Source organism: Lactuca saligna, chromosome 3 (genome assembly GCF_052625555.1).
Source record: "Lactuca saligna cultivar CGN05327 chromosome 3, ASM5262555v1, whole genome shotgun sequence".
In the NCBI taxonomy this organism is placed as follows: Eukaryota; Viridiplantae; Streptophyta; class Magnoliopsida; order Asterales; family Asteraceae; genus Lactuca; species Lactuca saligna.
In genome coordinates this window covers 49,988,108-49,994,107 of record NC_136419.1, presented here as the reverse complement: position 1 = coordinate 49,994,107, position 6,000 = coordinate 49,988,108, and positions in this window count along the sequence as shown.

Below are 6,000 nucleotides of genomic sequence, written 5' to 3'. Positions count from 1 at the left end.
TCAGTTTGAAAACTAGCATCACTATACACTAATACTCTCAAGTCATCACTCCCACCAAGGGTAAGGATCCAATCCTTAGTCCTCCGCAGGTACTTGAGAATGTTCTTTACTGTGGTCCAATGAGCCTTGCGAGGGTTCCCCTGATATCTGCTGACCATGCTCAAAGCAAAGGCCACATCAAGGCGGGTACAATTCATAGAATACATGATCGAGTCTACAGCGGAAGCATACGATAATCGACTCATCTCTGCTATCTCAGCCTCTGTACTCAGACTCTGAGTCTTACTCAGTTTGGCATTGCTTTGGATCGGTAAATCTCCTTTCTTGGAATTCTGCATGTTGAACCTTTTCAACACCTTATCCAAGTAGGTACTCTGACTAAGTCCAATTAGTCTTTTACTCTTTTCTCTTAATATCCTTATCCCTAGGATATAGGCAGCTTCCCCTAGGTCCTTCATAGCAAAGCACTTCCCAAGCCAGGACTTAACCTCCTGCAAGGTTGGAATGTCATTTCCTATAAGTAGTATGTCATCTACACACAGTACCAAGAAACTAACTATACTCCCACTAGCTCTAACATACACGCAAGACTCATCTTCACTTCTCAAGAAGCCAAACTCTTCGACCTTCTCATCGAAACAAAGATTCCAACTACGAGATGCTTGTTTCAATCCATAAATGGATTTCTCAAGCTTGCACACTCTATTAGGGTATTCTGCACTAACAAAACCCTCTGGCTGATTCATGTACACATCCTCAGCCAACTTTCCATTAAGAAAAGCGGTTTTAACATCCATTTGCCATATTTCATAATCTTTAAATGCAGCAATGGCTAGCATAACCCTAATAGACTTAATCTTTGCTACCGGTGAGTAGGTTTCATCATAATCAATACCCTGAATCTGAGTAAAACCCTTTGCAACCAGTCGAGCCTTATAAGTGTGCACTTTTCCTTCCATGTCGGTCTTCTTCTTGAAGATCCATTTGCACCCGACTGTTTTACAGCCTGATACATTGTCAACCAAGTTCCAAACTTGATTGTCATACATGGACTGTATCTCGCTATCTATAGCTTCATTCCATTTAGCATACTCTGGGCCTGCCATGGATTCCTTAACACTGCTAGGTTCATCCAAATTTACCAGTGTACTATCACTGATAAATGTATCACCTTCCGTAGTAATATGAAAACAATAATAAAACTTAGGTGTGTTCCTAACCCGTGTGGAACGCCTCGGAGGTACAGACTCGTCAACTGGATCAACAGGAGTTTCCTCCTCAGGTTGATTGCTAGTGTCTGAGGTTCCTTCACTAGTTGATTCTTGTATTTCTTCAAGGTCAATTTGCCTCCCACTGTCTCCTTGGCTTATAAACTCTCTCTCACGAAAGACCCCTCTTCTTGCTAAAAAGACCACATTCTTATTGGATATGTAGAAGAGGTAACCGAAGGATTTCCGTGGGTAGCCGATGAAAATACACCTTTCACTTCGTGGTTCGAGCTTATCATGATCTCACACTTCATGAAAAATTCGCAACCCCAAATCTTGATGTGGTCCAAATTGGGAACCTTCCCAGTCCACATCTCATGAGGTGTTTTGGTAACCTTCTTTGTAGGGACTAGATTAAGGATATGGGCAGCAGTCTCTAAGGCATACCCCCAAAAAGAGATTGGTAGCGAAGATCGAATCATCATAGAGCGAACCATGTCTAACAAGGTTCGATTACGCCTCTCATCCACACCATTTAGTTGTGGTTCCCTGGGAGGAGTCAATTTTGAGACAATCCCACACTCCTTAAGATAGTCAAGGAACTCGGTACTAACATACTCACCACCTCGATCGGATTGAAGCATCTTAATGTTCCTGCCCAATTGATTTTTTACTTCCTGTTTAAATTCTTTAAACCTTTCAAAGGTTTCTGACTTATGTTTGATTAAGTAGACATAACCATATCTACTAAAATCATCAATAAAAGTCACATAATACCGATTAGCATCCCTTGTGGCGGTTTTGAATGGTCTACTTACATCAGTATGTATTAGGTCCAACAAACCCTCACCCCGTTCACAAGTACCAGTGAAGGATGATTTTGTTATCTTTCCAAGTAGACAAGATTCACAACTATCATCCGATTTAAGGTCAAATGATTCCAAGACTCCATCCTTTTGGAGTTGGCCTATGCGTTTCTTTTTTACATGTCCAAGACGACAATGCCACAATGATGCTTTATCTAGGCTAGTAGAAGAATCAATATACAATACATTATTTCCTAAGTTGTCTACAACCGACACAATTTCATACACACCATCACAAGGTAATGCTTTAAAATAAAACACATTATTAAAGAAAGCATTAATACCACCACATTCATTATCAAACGAAAAGGTAAAACCTTGTTTGTACAAACCATGAAAAGAAATAATATTTCTCGCCATTTCAGACGAGTACACACATTTATTCAAATCTAACTTTAACCTACTACTTAGCAACAAGGTATAAACTCCAATCTTGGAAACAGGTGAAGCCTTCCTATTTCCCGTAATCAGGTTTATCTTCTCGTGCTTCACATCCTCACTTCTTCTTAGGCCCTGCAAATCAGAACATATGTGAATACCACATCCTGTATCAAGCACCCAAGAGTTAGAATATGGTGAGTTATTAGACAATATTGTGTAACTACCTGCGTGGGTGGGTTTCACTTTCCCATCCTTTAGATCCAGCGAGTACTTAGGGCAGTTTTGCTTCTAGTGCCCCTTATCGTGGCAATCGTAGCAATCAGCATCCTTTGGAATGGCAGAAGGAGTGACAGAACCGCTCTTGGTCCTTGATGAGGAGCCTTTAAGAGACTTTCCCTTGGTACCCTTCGAAGGGGATTTCCACTTTTTCCCTATGCCTTGCCCGATAGCCAAAACAGGGGTAGATGTTGGAGTAGGAGTGGTAGAGGTAACAACCGACTTGCCCTTAAGACCGGTTTTAGTAGTCTTCAAGAGTCCTTGAAGTTTGCTAAGATTCACTTCCTCCTTGTTCATATGATATGTCATACAAAATTGGTCATAACAAGAAGGTAAGGAGTGCAAAATGATGTCAATTTCCAACTCCTCACGGAAGTTCACGTTTAGCTTGAGCAAACGGTCCACATACCTTTGCATCTTTTGCATGTGGCCCGTGATGGACTCACCATCCTTCATGCGGGTTGTTATCATGGAGGAGATTATTTCATACCGCTCTTGACGAGCACTCTGATGGTACCTTTCCATCATGTCTTGGTGCATCTCAAAAGGGTAAAAGTCCTCATAGGACTTTTGGAGCTCAGCTGTCATCGTGGCCATCATGAAGCATGCTACCTTAGTAGCATCCCTCTCATGCGTCCTGAATTTAGTGACCTCCTCAGGAGTAGCAGTGGACTCATCAAGATCCTTTAAATCCTTATTGAGGACATATTCCTTGTCCTCATAACGATTAACCATCCTGGTGTTCCTAATCCAGTCTATGAAGTTGGAAGCATCAAAGATGACTCTCCCACAAAGATTCATGAGAGAGAAAGAGCCAGTTGGGTTAGAGCCCGAAGCATTGTTGTTGGAAGACATCTGAAAGAAGAAATCAAGCTTATATTAGATATATAAAGTCGTTAATAAGACACCCAAATGTAATATTAAGGCTAGGATCCAATCACAATATATTTTACTTAGAAGAGGGATGTTGTAATCTAAGTAATAACATATTTTAAAGGTAGGTGAATGACAATTCACCAATTTCCACCATGAAAAACAAAATGAATTATTAGGTTTTAATTGGATTTGAAATTCCTAGATTCTCTTGAGATTCATTGAACTTTTCAATGACATGTTTCAATCTCGATTGTGCCCTTCAAGTTTTGTGACTGGGATGCTGAGGATCACAAAACAAGGTGTGAATAACCATGCTAATTCACTTGGTACCCTTAATATTATCACCTAATAAATGTGTCGGTTAACCACACACGCTCCATTGATCTATGTCAAACATTAAGTCACCCTTCAAGATCCTTACTAGTCCAAGTTAGTGTGCCGGTTAACCACACACGCCCCACCAACGACTTGGTAAGGTACAAAGTGTGAATTCCATGGACTAGCACCATGTTGATATTTTTCCTAAAGTAACTAAGATTGGGAATTAAAATATTTAGTTACTTTATAATAATCATTATACTTTTAATGATAATTTATGTAACTTATGTGTTTTAAATGTGTTTTAAAAGAAGTGACCTTTTGATATCCATAACTTGAGGACAAATTATTGACTCCATTAAAACACATAAATGATCAAGAATTAATCCTAAAGAATTCAGCAAATAATTCCTATCATCTTCTAAATTCAAAAGAACATGAACATGATCATCAAAGTTTCAAGGATTATATGAACACATATAAAGCATGAAATTTTGATATAAACTATTGTAAATGGATTAGAACAACCATTATACCAACTAAAACAAGTTTTAAAGCACCAAAACAGTTTATGGTAATGTTTCTAGTCCATTTCCAGCAGCAAAACTTGAAAATATGCATTATGAGGCTTCTACTCGTCGAGTGCACGAACCTACTCGACGAGTAGGATGAATTTAGTCATGGACTCGGCGAGTCCCCCCATGGACTTGGCGAGTTCATCATGCAGACAGCAAGCAAATTGACTTTTTTTTCACTATTTTGCATCAAGTATCAAACAAACAAGCCTAGGCTCGGATACCTCTGTTGGGTTTTGAGAATTCTAACACTTCCTAAGTGTACATGCAACCCTAATAAACCTTGGATCTATGTTTGTCTATAATACATGCAAAATTTGTTTTCCAAGGTTCATAACTTATCTAGAATGGCATGGGGAACTTTTAAACATAAAAGAACTAGATGAATTACATACCTTTTGATGAGTGTTGATTCCTTGGAGTTTGAGAGCCAAGCACCAATAATGTGAATGCCTCAAATAGAAATCACAAATCACCACAAACTTGCAAAAACTTATGAAAGTGTATACTTTGCACTAGAAATCGGCCACCACTTCTCACACACACTAGTGTGTCAATTCATGTACCATAGGCTTGTTTATATAGTGTAGATGATTAGGGTAAACCCTAATAACCCATGTCTTTTCCTCTTCCAAGGATCCATGGGTTAAAAGCTCCATGGATCATCCATGGACTTCCATATAAGCTAAGCCCATTCCCAAATGAGTGTTAGCCCACACCATATAAATATAATAGCCCATGATTTAATTAGTCTTCCTTTTAATCACTAAATCAATTCATAATTAATTTAAGATTAAAACTTAATTAAATTACATGACTTTATATTAATATATTATAACTTATAATATATTAATAAAATATAAGTATACAATTCTCATAATATTATCCATAAATCGTTTGGGTGAAGTGCAACCCAAATGGACCATGTTGGGTCGGGTCAAGTATATACCAAATAAGTTATGGACTTATACCCCTTATCCAACATGAGCTTCCTTCGCTTATGTTGTAGAAGCTTTAATCTCCATTAAACGGCATAGGTTGATCTTGCTCTTCGGTCCATGTTTCCAAGCATTCTACCCAAGGAGGCATCAGGCCATGAAAAGCCGGACGAGGGTTAGGATTTGGAATAGGAGCTACCGGGGGTAGGTTCTCAACTTTGGGCTCGGAATTAGCATCATCCGAAAGGTCTTCAGCATGGTGATCATTTAAAGGGACTGGATGATCATCCTCTGGTTCTTCTCCAAACCATCCAGCATTGCTTTCGTTCGGAAGGTACGGGTCGTCGTGGGGATGGAGTGCAGCCATGTTATCTACACAAGAATTGGGGTAAAGAAATAATTATTAGATGATCTAACTAGATAATTATTAGATAATCTTCATTAGTTACATCACTATTTCTAAAGTGCATACTAGTTATATGTAATCAAAACAGGATAGGACTTCGAATAAGTGACCTTAACGACAAATTCACAAGGAATAGGGGTAAAGCAAAAATTCACA